An 18,887-nucleotide genomic window follows, 5' to 3' on the forward strand; every position below is an offset into this window, starting at 1 on the left:
CCCTGACCAAACTACTGAACTCGTCTTAACTGAATCTCGGTTTCCTCATCTCATACTGGACACAACAGCAAACCTTGCATTGGCTCTCATGGGGCCTGGTGTCACTCCGGCCAAGAGGTAAGGGCCTCTGTCAACCACACCTGGACCTCAACTCATCCCCGTTTTTATCAGCCCACACTAAAAATGCCAGCAGCATCCACCACAGTATCTTTACCATGCTCCCACAATTCCTTCTAGCCACCAGACCCAGCCCATCCAAGCGCTCCCTAGAACTGCTGCTCCATACCCAGAATGCAGCACCACACCCTTGGCATCTCTTCCAAGCACCCTGAAGATAATCCTCTTCTCCTACAGCTCTCAGTGCAGTCTGGTCTCACACTTTACTGAGATGTGGTCCAAGCCCCTTCTTTGCTCACGGTCTCTCCTTCAGGCCTTCCTCCTCTATTCCCGCCTCTCTAAAACACCAATATTCCTTTTGGTTTTACCAAGGACCCATGCCACCCACCCTCTCTCATCTGTATCATCTTCTAACCTATGTACTTCCTGCCACACAGAGACACCTGCCCCAGCTCACTGGCGTCCTTAAGCCTGTCATCATCTTGAGTAACTTCCTGTCCATCGAGACAGCCCAGCATCTTTGACACTGAGTCCTTTAAGTTCACCTGGAATAGCACTTCTGTGCCATCTCAACCATGCAGACTCCAGACTTCACCATCATGTTATACCTCCAAAACAGTGTTGAAGTGTTGTCTTTGTTGACCTCAGCTTCCTTTCCTTCGAGACTGTTCTGAATGACACTTTCAAATCCTCTGATCACTCATTGTTCCTTTACCCCATGAGCCCTTTGACATTCCAACACATCATGATGTTGTCAGTGTGTAACTGAGAACCACACAACTGAGTTACAAACCAAAAACTACTACACACACACACCACCTTAGTGTTTTAATTAAGTTTCTGGTTTTCTAGTGGGCTGTACAGTGGACAGTGGATACACTTGGGAGTCCATCATTTCAGTAACAACCTTACTAACACTGTGTAACTCCCTTGTCAGTGGCTGGCAAAGTCCAAACTCTGGATATGTCCAGTTACTTACTCAGTAATGAGTCCCAAATGACAGACAGCACTGTTGAAGGCCACGGTGGTGGTCTGAACAAGAAACGTCCCTCGAAGCCTCTGGCATTTGAACACTTGATCCCCAGTCGGCGGCTCTGTTTGTGGAGGTTTAGGAGGTGTGGCCTTGCTGGAGGAAGTGTGTCACTAGGGGCAGGCTTTCAGGGTTTGCCCACTTGAGTTCCCCCTCTGCCTCATCTCTGTGGTTCATAATGTTAGCTCTGGCATCCTGTTCCACGGCCAATGCCTGCCGCCACGCTGTCCCCACCATTACGGACTGTAACCCTCTGGAGCAGTAAGCCGAACTAAACTCTTTTCTCCTATAATAAGGCGCCTTAGTCATGGTGTTTTATCACAGCACAGAAAAGGAACTAACACAGCAACCATATGCCAGAAGGGATCGAAATTAGTGACCATGAAATGATACAAGGCCCAAACAGTCCTCTAGACTACCCTGCTCTATAAACACACTGCCTTGACCTACTAATCTCATGTTTCACAGTGGAACTCCAAACCTCTAGCTATCTCCTCCCATTACAACAGATAACCCCAGCCTTCTGCACAAAAAGAAGAGTCCAAGCTATGAAAATCTTCAGGATCCGTTGCCAACCACACAAACACTTGCATCGTCTGCCCTCCCTGTCTGCCTACCTGGAGCCTGCCTCTTTCAGCAGAGCGCTTCGGAGCCATCCCTGCAGGCCTCCTCGGTATATCCTCCTCCTGAACTGGCTATTGTAGCTTTTCTTTTTTTTACATTTTAATTTATTTCATGTGTACATGTGTAAATGTATATGGGCACACACATAACACACATGAGTAGAGGTCAGAGGACACGTTGCAGAGAAATCATTTCTCTCCTTCCACCCTGTGGATCCTGGGACTCAGAGTCTGGTAGGTCCTCAGGCTTGGTAGCAGGGGCCTTTATCCACCAAACTGTCACGTCGGCCCTTTATTAGCTTCGTGAAAAGTTCAAATCCCCAGTAAAAACAGATGCCAACAGATCCATTGCCTCTTCTGTGATTCCGGGAATGAATATTGTCAACCTGACAGGATCTAGAATCACCTTGAAGATAAACCTCTAGGCATATCTGAGGAAATCTGTAGACCAGGTTAATTAAGGTGGGAAGAACCACCTTAAATGTGGACTACACCGTTCACTGCATAAAAGGAGAAAGGGAGCTGCCCGCCAGCACTCATTCCTTCGCAAATGAGTTTGGGTTTGCACTAGACGGAGCCTTCCAAGGGTGGAGCTCTGGCCCTCAGGGCACCTCTCCTCGGGTCTGGCTGCAGAGCAGGCAGAGTCTCTTTAATCATGCCGATCTAACACAGTATCTTTGCTTGCCTGGTCTGCAACTTTAAACTCCCTCCTCACTACGCCACGGGGCTCATTTCCCTTTCTCCTACTTCTTGACTATGGGCACGTGTAACCAGGTCCTCCATGCTTCTGCCTCCAAGCCTTTCCCATCAGGACGGACTGTCCTCTCAAGTTGTGGGCTTGTGCCAGGTGTCCCACACAGCGGTGAGATGTGTAACTACCACAATCGCTGTCCCTTTCCTCAGTGTCCTCTCTCGCTTCCCTTCCCTTCCCCGCTAGCATTCTCTTGCTCCCCACCCACCCCCTTTACGAGGTTCTAGAAAGGCCTGTCCCTTCTTTCGCAGGTACACTTGCCATCATTCCATCTCACTTTTCAACCCTTATCCCATCCTCACCACTCTCTGAGGCCAGCCAGCCGCTGCTAGTGATTAGATCAACAGGGACTCAGCTTGTGTGCCACCTGATCTCCCAGCAACATCAGACTTCCCGACTGATCCTCCTGCAAACTGTGTTCTGTGTCCTCCCAACCCCGCGCTTCCCTACTCGGCCATTACATAAGGGAACTCTCTAAGCTACTTGGCCTCCTTCCCTCTAACTTGCCCCCCACCCCTCCGGCCTGTGATTCCTGAGGTACACAGAGCTAGCTTCTACTTGCCCTTACTACATAGGGTCTTGAAGCCATCTCAAACCAGCTCATCACAACTTGGCACCTCTAAAAGTCACCTCGGTGTCCCCTGCTTCCAGCACCTTCCATTATGCTACCACACCCCAACTACCATGAAGTCCTATGGATTTACTCCTTAAACAGCTTTCAAAAAGCTCTCTCTCTCTGGCTACCTCCTCCCTTTTTCTGGCATGTGTCCACACTGCTCTCCTTACTGTGAAGGACGGGAAGGCTCAGGGGAATCTTCTGTAAGAGCATCTCCAATTATGTCACGTCTAAGCCTATCATCAAAATCCTTATTTCCCAAGGCTCTCCTGAGGAAGACTCTGCCGTCTCCAGGCTCATCTGGCACTTGGCCTCACTTGCTGCTTCTCCAACTGTATGACCTTGTTGCTGTTATTAAAGACTCAGGGTTCCCTTCTCCCTCCATAAGGCCTTCGCACATCCTATTCCCCAACTCCCAATCTTGCTCCCACACTCCCAATTTAACTCCATGGCTCTTCATTCAGCAACAGGACAACCCTCAATTCCTCATGGAAGGCTTCTCTGAACTTTGTCAACAGTCCTTTATAGCTGCAACTCAGACAAATGTGTGTGCCATAAGGACGGAAGGCTGGCCACGTTTCCCTCACCACATCTAACGTATGGTCTGCCATAAGCGCACAGCATGTGCTCAATGTCTATTAATAATGACATTCATATTCCTTTTGTTCCTTTCATTGTTTATTTTTATTTATTCTTTGACAATTTCATGCTCATATACACCTCCTCTCCACCTCTAGATATATCTAGGACTAGATATTCCTAGATCTCCCCATATATATGTGTTTGTGCAGCCCACTCCCAACTTCATGTTCTTTTTTTTAAATAACCCACAGAGCCCAATTGTGCAGCCCACATACTGATCAACCTACCAATGTTCTTCCAAAACCACACACCCCTAAAGAAAACTAACTTTTCCCTCCCCATCAGCCGCCAACTGTCAACAGTTCCTCATGAAGAGTTGGGGGTTCATGAGCCCCTCTCATCCATGGCGGCAGACATTCCTGTTCTGGTCAGTGATTTCTATTCTGCGAGTACTTCATCAATTACCATATACTTTCTAAATCGACAACCCAGATACTACAGCATAAATGTATGTTGACTTTGAAAGGATCTCATTTCTAAATGTGTCCAAAAGCAGAGTGCCAATATAGATGAATTAATGCCGCTACAATATTTTCCCATCTTTAATTCCCTCCATCCAACATATGACATGCATTCAAAAACATTTAACAATCTGCACTATAGTTTTAAAGTCTTAGCAACTGCCTGATTATTAATGTAGAGTCATTTACCATTCTCATGGGCCTAACACTGTAGGACCTAATTAAATCTCTTATCTGCAAACTATAAGTCATTTGTAGATGAACATGCAAATGAACGGAAGATAGCTAACTACCAAGCCCAACAAACTAGAAACCTACTGAAAGCTGAGTAGAGGCTCCTGGCTCATTACAGGATCTGTCCAAATGCTGACAAAATGTCCATAATTGATCAGGTTTTACAATTTCTTTACACCACAACGTCACACCACACTTGGAACTTTTCACCCATGTAGAAACTGGCAAGCATTTAGGCAAATGCACACAAACATCTCAGCTAACTGCCGTTACATGTTTTTGGTTTTTGCCTTTTGTTTTAGTTTTTAACTTTTATGTGGTATTTGGGGTTGAATCTGGGGCCTCCCATATGCAAAACAACTGCTCTACCACCGAGCTACATGCCTAACAAGGACAGGGTCTCACTGAGTTGCCCTTGCTGGCCTTGAACTCATATTCTGGCTTTGGCCTCCCAAGTAACTAGGATTACTGATGTGTGCCACCAGTCCTGGACTGTTTTATCATGTTTTATGTTTAATAGAGGTTTTGCCAGTATCTGTGCGCCACATGTATGCTGAATGCCCAAGGAAATCAGGAAAGGACATCCAATCCCCTAGAACTGGAGTTAGGAACAGGTGTGAGCCAACATTTAAGTGCTAGGAGTCAAACCTGGGTCCTCTGGAAGAGCAGACAGTGCTCTTAACAGTAAAAGGATTTCTCTTAACTCCTTGTTTTATTATTTTTAAATTATGACTTGACAATTACATAAAAAAGTTAGGAGAATTACGTTCATCAAGCATGTCTCCCTTTTATTTCCTGAGCATCAAGTTCAAGAACCATCAGCATGGCTGTTAAAGTCTGCAGGGCATAGGAACAGCAGGCAATCCATAAAAACCCTCTAATTGTGTGTGTGTGTGTGTGTGTGTGTGTGTGTGTGTGTGTGTGTGTGTGTATTTAGTGTGTGTATTTCATGGTCTGTGTGTGACTTCACAGGACAAGCCTGTAACTGACCTGCCTGGCAAGAATGAATATATTCTAAAGAGTCAGGGACTCTCCAGCTAATCCGACTGTTTAAGGAATGAATCCAAGAAATTAGTACTTCCTCTCCTGCAGACAGGAAATGGAGAATGCCCTGCAGGTATTTAGAGAAGGAACCTGTCTCTAGGAGAGTTACAATTTAGGGAGAAGATGACCTTCCAGGGAAGACTCTGCTCAGACAATGGTGGGCCAGAGACCTCGCCTTGGGGGACTGCTCTTGCTATTTAAGCCCTACCCTCACCTCAGGACCTCCTGCAGATGGACTGGGGAGCTCACAGGATCTCTCTGGCCCTCTTCCCAATATGGTCACACTGAAAAAAAAAACTTCTGCCTTCCACTATTAATTTGGCTCCTTTAGTTGGCTTACTGGGCCAAACTTGGCATGTTGGAGTGTAGGCTGTGACCCCCTAAGTCTGGTAATAATGTTCCAACCTTTCTGCCCCCAGCATCACGTAACAGAATTTAAGTTGAAAACAAACTCTTCAATTCTGCCTGCTACAGACCTTATGGCAACTGATGCTTAACAGTTGTTTAGATGATGATAAAGCATAAGATATCCATCATATGTATATATGCTATACGTTTGTACATTTCTAACTGGCTTGTCTTTTCCTCCCAATTCCAGGACAGGAAGGAAATGAAATCTATTCCCTAACTGAGGCTCTGTGTGGATCACCCATAGAGTGTCTACACTGCAGGTGGCCCCACCCTTGCCACCGCAGGGCAGAGAACTCTTCACAATTCCTATCTCTACTGAAAATCGCTTTAACCAAAGAGTTCACCTCATCTGACATCATCTTGTCTTTTTGCTCCTAGTCTGAATGCCCTCTAGGACTCTTTCTCTGCTCTGTGGACTGTTTCTGTGGCCACTGTTGTTTTTATTACTCTTTTGCGGGGAGAGGGTGACAGGGACTCTATAGCTCAGGAACAACTCAAGGAGAGGGTTTGAATTCCCTGTAATCCTCCTGCCTCTGCTTCCCAAGTGCTAAGATTTCAGGAACGAGCCAGCACACCCATCTTGAGGTCTTCCTTTCTGAAGTTTATTTTAGAGGAAAAGGGTTTCAGATAAAGATTTTTCTCAGAGTCCATTAGTCCCTGCCAACGTTGTCCAATATGGCAAGGGGGGGGGGTCCCCATCCTTGGTTTCTCCCTGAGAATCCCTGTTCCCTCTGATCAGGTTTCCTTTCTATTACAGCGGTTATAAATTGGGATTTTAACAATCTGTATTCATATTTTCCTCAACGGCCTTGAAGTTTTTTACATGCTTGAGTTTGGAGTATTTTGTTGCTGTAGTTGGGAGTTTTGCTGTTTTTCGCTTGTTTTCAGCACTCAAGATTAAACCTAGAGCCTTCACGTGCTAGGCAAGCACTCTAACACTGTGCTCTATCTCCAGCCCTCTTTCTATTTTTTATTTGAGAAAGGCTCTCACTAAGTTGCCCAGGGTGGCCTTAAACTTTCCATCTTCCTTGCCTTCCTCCCGATGATTCATGTTTTAGCTTTTATCTTAAAAATAAATGAAATCTAGTATAATTCATATTGCACATCAATGTTTGTCTTCTGTCATATTTTTTCCTGCTCTTTATTCTTTGCAGTAGGCATTTATCCCCGGACTTTGACTTTACTTGCAACAATGTCTAACAAGTAACGGGGCTACTTATGCCCACAGGCAAAGACCCTTTACCAGTTCTCCCCCTGCCCCCTGCTTCTCACCTCCAACTGCCAGGAATTCTATCTACTCATAGGACATCAGTTGAGTTTCCAGGGCCCACAGGCTCAGAGTGCAGGCGGCACATGTGATTTCTGTGATAAACGTTGCTTTCTCTCATCTCACCCCACTTAAAACCTTTTATAAAGAAGCTTTTGTACTTTAACCTTCCAAGTTCCTGATTACAGCCACTGAATTTTGGATAAACCAGAACGTCTAGAGCCAGGAGGCCATAGCAGTTGGGAAGTCATACACACTACTAACTGCGGGAGCTGGCACAAATCAAAAGGATGGGTTTGGAAGCTGGGACCATTTGAGAGCTTGTCATTAATAAAATGAACATTTCCAATGCAGCACAAGACCCCAGTCTTAGGAGTCCACGCTGTCAGGGTCCTGACACTGGGGCCCAGCATCAACTGGAAGGCTCTCAGCCATCTTTTTCTTCCCAGCTTCTGATCAGTGCCCTTCCCTTCCCGGAGAGAGATCCCGGCAGGAGCTGTTTGGCTTAGAACATCTTCTGGCCCTCTGCCAACACTGTGAAATCAAGGGAAGACTGGACAACACACACTCCCTCCCCCATAGTTTGTTCTATTTTTAAGGTGGGGGGGGGGCAGAATTGGGATACCTGCCAGGCTTCCCAGGAAGTCAGAACCTAAAGAGCTGAAAGTTCTTCTCACCTCCAAATCAACAGGCCACAGAGAAATCCTTGGTGTGCAGAGAAGCAGCTGAGGCAAGACTCAGCCTCCTACCTTCTGCGTTTCCTTCCTGTTCCCCACAAAGTATTAAGTGGGGTCAGAGAAGATGAGAGCCACTCAATGGGTTCCGACGACTTACTCCATTTAGCTGGAGAACTAGAATCAAATCCCAGCCCCAACTCTTCCTTTAAACACTGGTAGCACATTTTATTGTGTGCATAAGTGCGGATTTTCGTGTGTGTTTGCAGGTATGTACATGTGTGGGAGGCAGTCCCAGTTCTTATCAGTGGCCTTGGTTGAAAATAATATAGCCTGGCCAGGCCAGGAGTGATGGCACACACCTTTAATCCCAGGTAGATCTCTGAGTTCCAGGACAGCCAGAGCTACCTAATAGAGAAACCTTGTCTCTAAAAAGGAGGAGAAGAAGATATCCTCTCTAACCTACAAATTCTATATTGCAGGTATAAGAATGCCTTGATTGCCAGGTGACTATATGGTTTAAGTGAGATAATGCCTTAACTGTACCTATTATAGCACACAATACATGCAGCTATGTGTAATAAACCATTTAATGACCATCAATCACTTTGTAACGTGACACTACCATTCCCAACCAAAAACAGAGCCTGTCTCTCCCTTCATCCATCTGGGCTGGCCTTGCCATCTCTACACAGAATACGGTAGAAGGGAGCGTGACGGTTATAGAGCAGGGGCAGCCTTGCAGTCACTCTGTCTGCCCTGTATGCTCCTTGACCGTTGTGCTGGCCATGAAGCCATGAGAAGGAAACTGAGGCTGGAAATTGCAGTTGGCAGCCAACACTTAGAACCAATGACTAACCACATTAGCAGGCCATCTGGAATCTTCCAGTCCAGTGGCCCCCTAATGCACACACTTCCTGAGTCTGTGCCCCACAGAGGAACTGCCTAGTCACCCCTTATATCTCAAGAAATAAGAAAACATTGTTTTAAGATGCTCAGTCAAGAATGGCGATCCCTGTGTTGTGGCACATGCAAAATTGCAAGGTGGAATCAGGAGGATCAGGAATGCCAAGGTCATCCTTGGCTACATAGGGAGCCCAAGGCCAACAGAGGCTAGCAGAAAGCCTCTCTCAAAACAAAATAAAATAGAGCTTGGCCTTTAATCCCACCACTGGGGATGCAGAAGCCAGCCTGGTCTACACAGTATGTTCCAGGCCAGTCAAAGATACAGAGCGAGACCTTGTCTTAAAAAACCAAATATATATAAAACAGTGCTTTGTACTAGAAGTCCTTTCCTTAGCAAGAAATGTCACACCTACTTCTCTGGCAGCCCCAAATCATACAATCTGGCAGTCTGTATCTAAATCCATCAGCATCTAAGTCCTTCTTTTTCTCCTAGGCCTAAAGGCCCTGAAGCTCATCTACATTATGATCTGATCTGAGTTGGGTAGCTTAGTTAAGAAGACATCTCACAGCAAAGAAAACAACAGCACAAAGAGACAGCCCACAGAAGGGCAGAACACCTCTGCTAGCTATACTCTAACAGGGGATTCTAATGGAATATATAAAGAACTCAAGCCGGGCGGTGGTATAGCACGCCTTTAATCCCAGCACTGGGAAGCAGAGGCAGGTGATCTCTGTGAGTTCAAGGCCAACCTGGGCTACATAATGAGTTCCTGGAAAGGCTCCAAAGTTACAAAGAGAAACCCTGTCTCAAAAAACAAAAAAAAACAAAAACAAAACAAAAAAGAAACCCAAAAACAAATACTAAGATATCCAAAAGTGAGGGGTTGGGGGAGGCAGAGCCAGGCAGATCTCTGTGAGTTCGAAGCCAGCCTGGTCTACAGAGAGAGTTCCAGGACAGGCTTCAAAGCTACACAGAGAAACCTGTCTCGGAAAAAACAAACAAACAAACAAACAAAAAACCAAAAAATGTGCAAGTGAATTGGACAATTCTCAAAAGAAGTACAAATGGCCAGGAACTATATGAGGGACATGTTTGGTCAACAGGGAAATGCAAATCAAAACTCTAATGAGAGCCATCTCCGCCCAGTCGTTAAGCTCTGATCAAGAGCACAAACAACAGAAGGTCGTCAGGACCGTGAGGTGGGAGCAAGGAACTCACACTGCTGAGGGAATGTCAATCAGTGAGGCCACTAAGAGAATCAATATGAAGGTTCCTTAAATGCCTAATATTAGAACTACCACCTGACCCAGCCATACCACTCCTGGGGATATACCCAAAGGAATCTCAATCAGCATACCACAGAGATAGCCTGCACCTCCAGGTTTACCGGCAGCCCTAGTCACAACAGCCGATTATGGAATCAACTGAGGTGTTGTCCATCGACAGGCAAAGGAAGAGAAAACGGTGGAGTTCTAGTCAGTCATAACAAAGAACAAAATTACCATCTGCAGGAAAGGAGTGAGACTATAAACTGCCATGCTGTGTGAAACAAGCCAGATTCAGAAAGACAAATCCTGCGTGTTTTCTATCCTGTGTGGAATCTAGTTATTTGTTGTTGTTTAATGTAAATGACATAAAAGGGGAAGGGGAAAGAGGAAAAACTACTTGGAGGAAAAGAACTAGCTTCAGGAGGGGAACAAAAGAGGGTAATAAGTGGGGAAAATGACAAATATTACATATCTTATCAAGTGTGAACCTACAATTTATAAACATGTAAATGGCAACTCTGTCTTAATTAGCATGCGACACGGTGGATTTCCTTTCGACATCGTCATGTATGCCTATCACTCTACTTTGATCATATTCACCTCCCAGCATCTTCTTTTCCTCTGCTCCACCCCCTAGTCCTAGAAACGGGACTACTTGAGAAAAAATAAACTTTTTAAAAAATAAAACAAGACCGCCATGGATTATACACATTCTTACTTAGGTAGTCTTTTATTATGCTACCTAAGGGCCACTTAAAATCGCCCAAAGTACTGAGTACAGTTTTTCTAATCTCTTCCTGTGAGACTGACCGCCTTCACCTAAGGCCAGATCTAGCCACACTATTAGCCAATGAAGTTGACATTTACCAACCTGGGTGGAACCCATCAGGTAGTCAAGCAAAATGATGTGGATGGCGTTCTTGGTTTTTGCTGTTGAGACAGGATCTCTCCACATAGAGCTGGCAGTCCTGGAACTCACTATATTGACCAGGCTGACCTTGAATTTACAGAGATCAGCTTGTGAGATTAAAGGTGTGAACCACCACACCCCACTGATGTGTTTGTTTTTTGTTGTTTGTTTGTTAACCACTTCCAAACCTAGTGAGTTAACATGCAGGCCAGAGCAGTGTTTCACTCACATCACACGTTTCACTTCACATGGCCTCAAGTTTAACTACAAACCTCACATTTGGATTCATGACACACAGTGAATCATGCAAAAGGAACTAAGCATGGCCCGTGGCCTCCATCATAAAGGGCTGTTCTGAAAGCCTGGCTTGATGATGCAGATCTGTAATTCCAGCTACCTGAGAGGCTGAAGAGGAGGATCACAGGTAGGCTCTGCCTGGGCTACAGAGATCTGCTCTAGGAAGCTGTTGCTCAGACAAGCATTTGGTGACTATGCTTCCAGAGGCTCAGACCCATCCCTCACCCCACCCCCACACCCCAGCACTTCTGAGTAGTCAATTTCCCCAGCTTTATGAACTAGGGTTGGGCTAATATATAAAAAATCGCATACTGTGTACTGCCTTGTGAAGAAACTATCCAGGAAGAGTGTCACATTGCTGTTTATTTTGGTCATGTGTCCCTTTAGGTCCTGTTAAAGCTATTTCTGGGTTAAGCCTATGAACTTACACCTCACCCTACTGACTTTTACGGAGTGCCCTGGCCAGCACTGGAGAACTTGATCTGAAATGGCATCAGAAAGCCACGCCACGAGGTTTTACTGTATGAAGCACAGATGGTTGGTGTGAACACAGCCTCTGCAGATATGGTGTTGCCTCGAGTAAAAATTCAAAGGAGAAATTTGTCTTGTGTAGGTATGGGGAGTGGGGGGTGTCACACATGTGGAAGTGTGTGTGAAAATCAGGAGGCTACTCTCAGTGTGTCCTCAAATACTCCCCACCTTGTTTTCAAAGACCACACTGCCCACAGAAACTGGAGCTCAGTGATTAGCTAGACTAGCTGGTCAGAAAGCCCCTGGGATCCTTGGAACCAGGAACAGTCTGAGTTCTCTGGTCTCCCTGTTCAGTATCCTTGTTGGTCATTGGAGTACTACAAACCAGAGCCTGTAGCAAGAAGAGAACAGGACTTCAAAGTATACAAGGCAGCTTTACTCACACCTCATTGCTTTTGTGTTTCCCCCCCTAAATTTAGTTTATGTTGCTATAGTGTAAATATGTTTTCATGTTGTCCCAAATCCCTTCTTCTCCGCCCAGCTCCAATGCTGTGACTGATCTCAGGGCTTTGATATATGCTAGGGATATTACACTACTGAGCTACATCCCAATCCACTAATTCCTTTGTTTGTTTTTGTTTTTCAAGACAGGGTTTCTTTGTGTAGATTTGCACCTTTCCTGGAACTCACTTGGTAGCCCAGGCTGGCCTCGAACTCACAGAGATCCGCCTGGCTCTGCTCCCCGAGTGCTGGGATTAAAGGCGTGCGCCACTACCGCCCGGCTGTATTTCTTTATTTATGACAGGGTCTCACACAGCCCATACTGGCCTCAAAGTCCTTACAAAGCAGAGACTGTTGGTGACTCCTGATGACCCTGCCTCAGCTTCCCAAGTGCTGTGATTATGTGTCACCACAGCTGGTTTCCTTTTTACCCACTTTTATTTTGAGACTTAGGTCTCACTAAGTCCCAAGGCTGGCTTCAAACTTGCAATCCTCTTGCCTCAGAGTCCTAAGTACCTAATGAGAATGTACCACACATGGTCGGGAAAACATTTATTATCTTGGGCCATAAGGAGTCATTATCAAGCCCTCCAAATCCACAATGTCTAAGGGCTTGCTTCTAAGACATGAATCTAGGAGTTGCCAGAAGGCTGCCTTTGCTTCAGAGATAAGTCCTCCCTCCTGGCCTCCCACCCCAACCTTTATCTTGCCCTACAGCACTTCATTTTTCTACAAAACACGCAAGAAATCTTTTCCGTGATACACACGCTTTCAAAAACATGAATAGTGGACCTGGAGGGACGGCTCAGTTGGTAAAGAGCTGCTGTGCAGTCATGAGGACCTGAGTGAGTTAGGATCTCCAGCCTCCCCGCACCCCACCTCACACCCACCCCACCCTCCACCCCGCCACCAGCCTGGGTGGTGGCTCCCACCTGCAGAAACAGGAGGATCCAGGGGCTTTCTGGCCATCTAGTCTAGCCAACACTGAGCTCCAGTTTCAGCAGGTGATGCTGTCTTTAAAACCTAGGTGGAAAGCGCCAGGTGAGCGCGAGAGAGCCCACGCCTTTAACTGCAGTCTGCAGAGGCAGGTGGATCTCTATGAGCTTGAGGCCAGCCTGGTCTACAGAGTGAGTTTCAGGACAGCCAGGGCTACAGAGTGAGACCCTGTCTTTAAAAATAAACAAACAAACAAGGTGGAGGGTGGTTGGGAAAGACATGGATGTGGATTCCTGGCTTACACACACATACCCCACACCTACATATACACACACAACAAATAAAAAAAAAAAAGACAAAGGATATCGCTCAATCTGAGCAAAGCTGTAATCTTTATGAGTCCTTAAAGAAGCTTTAACAGGGGGCTGAAGAGATGGCTCAGTGGTTAATAGCACTGGCTGTTGGCTGCTCTTCCAGAGGACCTGGATTCAATTCCCAGCACCCACATGGCAGCTCACAACTGTTTGTAACTCCAGTTCCAGGGGATCTGATACCTTCACACCAATGCACATAATTTTTTTTAAAAGCATTAACAAATGACAAAATTTGATCATGTGCCCCAGTATTTTTACATGTATTAGATAGAGCAAGCATGTTAATTCAGCAAGACTAGTTTTAAAAACTGTGTCCCATTTAAAAAATGCAACACTCTGTCAGGGGGCTTTTAAATTTAACTAAAAAAACTAAAAATTCGAGAGCCGGGTGGTGGTGGTGCATGCCTTTAATCCCAGCACTCGGGAGGCAGAGCCAGGCAGATCTCCTGTGAGTTTGAGGCCAGCCTGGGCTACAGAGTGAGTTCCAGCAAAGGCGCAAAGCTACACAGAGAAACCCTGTCTCGGGGAGAAAAAAAAACACCTAAAACTTCATCAATTAAAATTCCTTTTTGCTGCCATTCCATTAAGTAAATACATAGCAGGAAAAAAAGGCATCTTCAATGCTGTCTATACACACTTTCCTTTTTCTCTTCCTTTGTAGTGCTGGGGGCTAAATGCAGAGGCTTACCAGGCTGTCTCCCCCTACTGTGTTCATTCCCAGCCCCCCAAATATATCTCTCAGTGGATTCGATGGTGAAAACTAAGTAAAATGAACTTGACCAAGATCGTTTCTCCTTATCCCCCAAACCGAAGGTTAAATGAAAGCCAATATAGACAGCTAGTTGGCGTATAGTTGTTTCTAGAATCCAGGATCCAAAATTGGGCTCAGAGGAGTCGCCGGGCAGATACCCAAAGTTAGGGGAGGTGAGAGATGATATTAGTGAAACCAGAACTGGAAGCATTGGACCAATGCCAGGCAGATGAAACTGGGTGAACTCAAACACCTAAAAAATACCACCTGTAGTAAGAAAGGCACATAAGGAATTCAGATGCTTCAAAGAGGGGCTCCAACTAGGTCGAATGTCAACGATGAAAGCAAGAAGTCACCAAGCAACGGGCTAGGGTGGACTCTGATACCTGTGTACTTTTTTCGGTAGGCTTCGTTTTACCGGTGGCGAAAAGTGTCAAGGTGTTAGGTGTTGGGAGTCAAATGTTAATTGTTACGAAAAAGGAAATCAAAAACCCACAGAGGAGTCTTAGCCCTTAGTCAACTCCAGGGCACACATTAGAATTAGCTGCCTGACACTGGTTGAGGCAGAAACTTGAATTTGATCATGGATCATGAAATGGGCCTCTGAGGAAGTCCTGATAGCCTCGCTGTGTGATAAAAGAGAATGAGAATACTGCTCCAATTCTTGGTGAGGCCAGCAGCCAATTTCTTACTGAGTTCAAACACCAAGTGAGGCTTAGAAACAACACAACACACTCCCTGGGCTTCGCTCAGAACTCCTCAAAGCCAGGAAGTATGAGCCTCCTACTCACATCTTCCCACATCTAAGCCCCCGAGCTGCCCTAGGCAGCCCACAGAAGAGGACATGACCTAAATCCATCAGCTACTTTGTTCGGGGGGCATTTGTTTCCTCACTCTACGGAGAGAAAGCCGCTGCTCCAAAGAAATCTGCTTTGAAATCCAAATGCAACTTCCCTTCCCCACTTCTTCCTCCTCGCCCTTCAAAAGCAACTGCTTGGCTTCGCAGTAAAAGGAACAAGTGGGAAGTCCCTGTTCGCATCTTCCCCATCCAGCTGCCTTTTGTCTGTAAGAGTCTCAGACCCTCACAGACCAGATGAGTTCCCACACTCCCTTCTGTCCCCACTGACAGATCCAGAGAGCTCTCAAGCACCTCCCCCAGCATCTCCACCTCCACCCCACCCTGACCCCCGATAAACATGGTTTTCCATTGATTAAACAAACAGGGGGCTGGAGGTGAGGAGCTCCTAAAAACGCAGACTAGAAACAGAGTAAGAACCAAACTTGCTTCAGACACTCATGTACTTGTTCATGTTCTGGGTCTCAAAGTAAAAGTGCACTTTCTGACGTCCTAGCCCCAGAAGTTTGGAACATTGCTTCAGACAAGCCTAGGACATTGGTCCCATTGTTCGCCAGCTCCCTTCTCCCATGTGGTTCAAGCTCTGAGCAGATGTGCAGCTATCTTCTTTGGGGACTATTTTCAAGAACAGTGGCCTTTTACACTACTTTACAAGGTCCTTATGTATCCACGGGATTGCCTCTTCCTAAATACACCCATGTTATCTGAGCCAAGAAACCCCTTTTCTATTTCTGCTTTATCGTAGCTTCTCCGGCCTGGGATCTGCTAGCTGCACATCCAAGGCCTTCCACGGAACTACAGGCCTTGGAGCAGCAGGGCTCGGCTTCTCAGGGTGCCACCTTTCATCCTTCAAAGAAAAGCACTGCCAAAGTACTTCAGGTTTCCTTATAAAACCACCTCTTTCCTGAGGTGATGTACTCATACAAAGAGCACCATGGCCAGTGTCAGGTGAATATAGCGGTCCCTATCATCCAGTTCAAGGCTGTTTGTCCATCCCAAGGACACACGGTTACTCCACCTCCACATGGCTCTCGTTTCCCCTCACAGGGCAAGTGGACATAGGAAACTGCACTTGCTGGGGCACCTTCCCTGCTCAAGGATGATGGCGCAAGCAATCCATATAACTCTCATAACCCTACCCTCCAGGCTGCCCACTCCTGTACATACGCCCACTATTCTAACTAGTTCACTACCTTCCTCAAAAGAAAAACCGCCGTTGTCTGTATCTCGGTGTCGACAGCCTAACTAACCCTTCTTGGTCTTCTTAACCTCCCAAGTGATACTCAAGCTCAAAAGATAAAGAATATTAACTTGGAACCAGGTGGGGGGAGATTTGAAGTCATAAGTGGGTTTCTTATGAACTCAACTGTGTGGTGTCCTCTAATAAATGCAGGGCTTTGAGAAGAATGCAGACATGCCAGGTCTCCTTTAGAGCACCAAGGGAGGTGAGTGAGCAGGTCTGATGACTATAACATAGCTGCCCTTGATGATGAGAGACAATAAATACTCAAAGAGTGACTGATCAACCTCAAGCCTACTCCACTCCCTTCCTCACACCCCGGCCCCTCTCCTGTTTCCCTTCAGAAACCAGGCTCTCTTGCTCTATTAGTTATGTTAGTCCAGGAAGGTGGCCATCCCTGCCTACAGAGGTACTGCTTCTTCCCACTCCTTTGCAGGGAGTGCTCTTACCTAGCTGAGCACTCAGCAGGCCTTCTGAGAACTCAGTGCTCCCAGGGCCTCTGATGGTAATCCAAGGGAATCTCCCCCATGGAGATTTCAGAAAAGGACACAAGGACAGGCCAACTTTTGCATCTTTACTCTGTGGGTCTATTCAGGAAAACCTTAGCAAACGACCCTCTTCTCTGGTGACTGATGTTCCAACCTTCTGACAACTGCCATCCCTAGTCCCTTCCAAGTAAGTATAAGACGTGAGTGGTGAGAGCCAAAGGCTTTTACTGGAAGGAACAGAAAACACAAAGCTACTAATAATGACTAAGCAACTGGGTCAAAGGCATCCAGCCCAAACAGATAAAACTCACGCAAAATGACACAGTAAAGAGCCAAACACTGGACAGAGGCAGTGTGGTGAAGGGGAGGAGGAGCTGCAGGGGCTCAGAAGAGAGACAAAGAAGCACCTTCAAAATAAATTCTCTGGATCACCACATGGCATAGCAGAAGGGAAGCTCCACAAGCTAGCCTTTCAAGTTTGACATTGCGGGCACACGTTTCTAAATTAGTTTCATCCATACAAGTTAAGGGAAATAAAAGAGAAAACATCTTTAACTTGATAGAGCGCTTAAAAACGGGAAGTGGGATTCCTGAATTTAGTCATTTAGGAGCTTCTTATAAAGGTAAAGCAATGTTCCACCCGGCACCACATGTTCGTACAGAAGCATTTCGCCATCCAAGAACCTTTTCCCCCCCAATTTCCTGACTATGTAAAGGTTTTGCTAAATACAATGACAGACTTGTGTCTACTCTACACATTAATTCCCACCATCCACACAAACTCTTCCACACTGCCTCCAAACTGGTATCTGAATTAATTCAAACATCGAAGATCACTTTTTAATATTTCGCAATTTTACATACACGTCCCCACGGACTCGCAAATGCAATGAAAAACAACAACAACAACAAACACACACACACACACACACACACAGGCCAGCAAGTGACCCTTAAATGAACTTGAACAACTCAAAACTACTTTCACAGAGGCTTCCCTACCATCTTGGAAAGGTGGGAAAAATCAATACTGGCATTAGAGACCCTATTTCCTGACAGGGTAAACCAAGGCACTTAGTTTAATCAACTTGCCCGGGGTTATTATATAGTGCTGGAAAGAAAAACCAAATCCCCCCTCCACTAGACTTCAGCACTTAGGGTTGCTAAAAATGGGACCCACTGGAGAACCGCAGGGGTAAATAAAAGCTACTTGTTTTAGAAAGAGGCTGGGGAGGAGAGGGGGAATGCCACTTGATGCGCCCGACTGTGAGCTGGGTCTCTGGCGAGAAAGCGTCCCCTGCAGGCCCAGAGGTTGCACCCACCGGCTTTGGGCTCAGACCCCTTAGGTGCCGCTAGCCAAGCAGAAAGCCCGGACCGGACCGAGCAGCCGGGGAGAGCCGAGTGGATCTCGGGGCGGCGCGGGGGGCCGCGGGCCCGGGACATCATCGGCTCCAAGCCACGCGTCGCGGGGCCGGCGGCAGGAAGGATGCTGCGCCGCCGCCGCACACCTGCGGGAGCCTCCCGCGCGCTCCCACCCGCCTCGGGCGCCCGAGCTCGGCCGCCTTAGGCCGGTGCGACGCGGCGCTGTGCCCGAAAGCTGCGCCGGGCGAGGCCGCCCTCCTCCCGGATCCCGTCCAAACGGCGTCACCTGTGCCGGGTCCCGGGATGACTCGCGCGGGCGGCGGCTGCGCGGGGCCGGGAGAGCGCAGCGGAGCTCACAGGCGCCTGGTCATCCGGCCCGGCCCGAGGGCTGCGGCGGCCGGAGCCACACGCGAGATGCTCGCGGGAGCCGGGGACGCCTGGAGGAGCAGTCGCCGAGGCTCGCGCCGCCGCTGCCGCCGCGCCCGCCCGCCCGCCCGGACTGCGGGCTCGGGTTACCGCAGAGCGGCTCCTTAAAGGGGCCGCGGCCGCTCGCACTCGGCTGGCGCTCGCCGCGGCTCCGACCCCAGGCCAGAGTGGGCGGGGCCCGGAGGCCGCGCAGGGGGCCCACCTCCCGGCGCTGGAACTTCGATCTCGGC

General features: G+C 47.3%; 1 protein-coding gene across 2 annotated transcripts in view; it reads right to left on the reverse strand.

Moving 5' to 3' along the window:
• Tlcd4 (TLC domain containing 4) overlaps window positions 1-18,632 on the reverse strand; it is a 54,659-nt gene extending 36,027 nt beyond the window's left edge. Inside the window, exon 1 of one of the 2 annotated variants that reach the window (XM_052730425.1) lies at window positions 18,518-18,632. The gene's annotated coding sequence lies outside the window, so the exon portion shown is untranslated. Of the gene's footprint in view, window positions 1-18,191; window positions 18,489-18,517 lie in introns of those variants that run through there. The other variant, XM_052730426.1, reaches the window with a different exon arrangement.
• Between the last annotated feature and the right edge of the window lie 255 nt (window positions 18,633-18,887).

This window comes from Peromyscus californicus, unplaced genomic scaffold, assembly GCF_007827085.1.
Source record: "Peromyscus californicus insignis strain IS unplaced genomic scaffold, ASM782708v3 Scaffold_9__1_contigs__length_137607984, whole genome shotgun sequence".
Lineage (NCBI taxonomy): Eukaryota > Metazoa > Chordata > Mammalia > Rodentia > Cricetidae > Peromyscus > Peromyscus californicus.